Genomic DNA, 237 nt, shown 5'->3' with positions numbered 1-237 from the left:
ACGTTGAGCCTTTTTTTTTTTCCTAAGCTTTTCCTGCTCCTGGCAGTTCTCAGGTGGGGTCCTTTCCCAAATGACCCAGTAAGGCTCCCACTCACATTTGGCCCAGGCTGGGAAACATCTCTTTTTTCACCCTGTAGTCCCAAAGGCAAGACAATTTTTCCTTCTTGTGACCCTCCCCTCTGCGGCTGACCCTTTTCCCCAGTTTCTTGGCTGGAGGCCTTGTGTGTGCCTGAGTCC

Source organism: Crocuta crocuta, unplaced genomic scaffold, assembly GCF_008692635.1.
Source record: "Crocuta crocuta isolate KB4526 unplaced genomic scaffold, BGI_CrCroc_1.0 scaffold910, whole genome shotgun sequence".
Classification (NCBI taxonomy): Eukaryota; Metazoa; Chordata; class Mammalia; order Carnivora; family Hyaenidae; genus Crocuta; species Crocuta crocuta.
The sequence above is the reverse complement of the archived record's forward strand: the minus strand, read 5'-3'. Positions refer to the sequence as shown.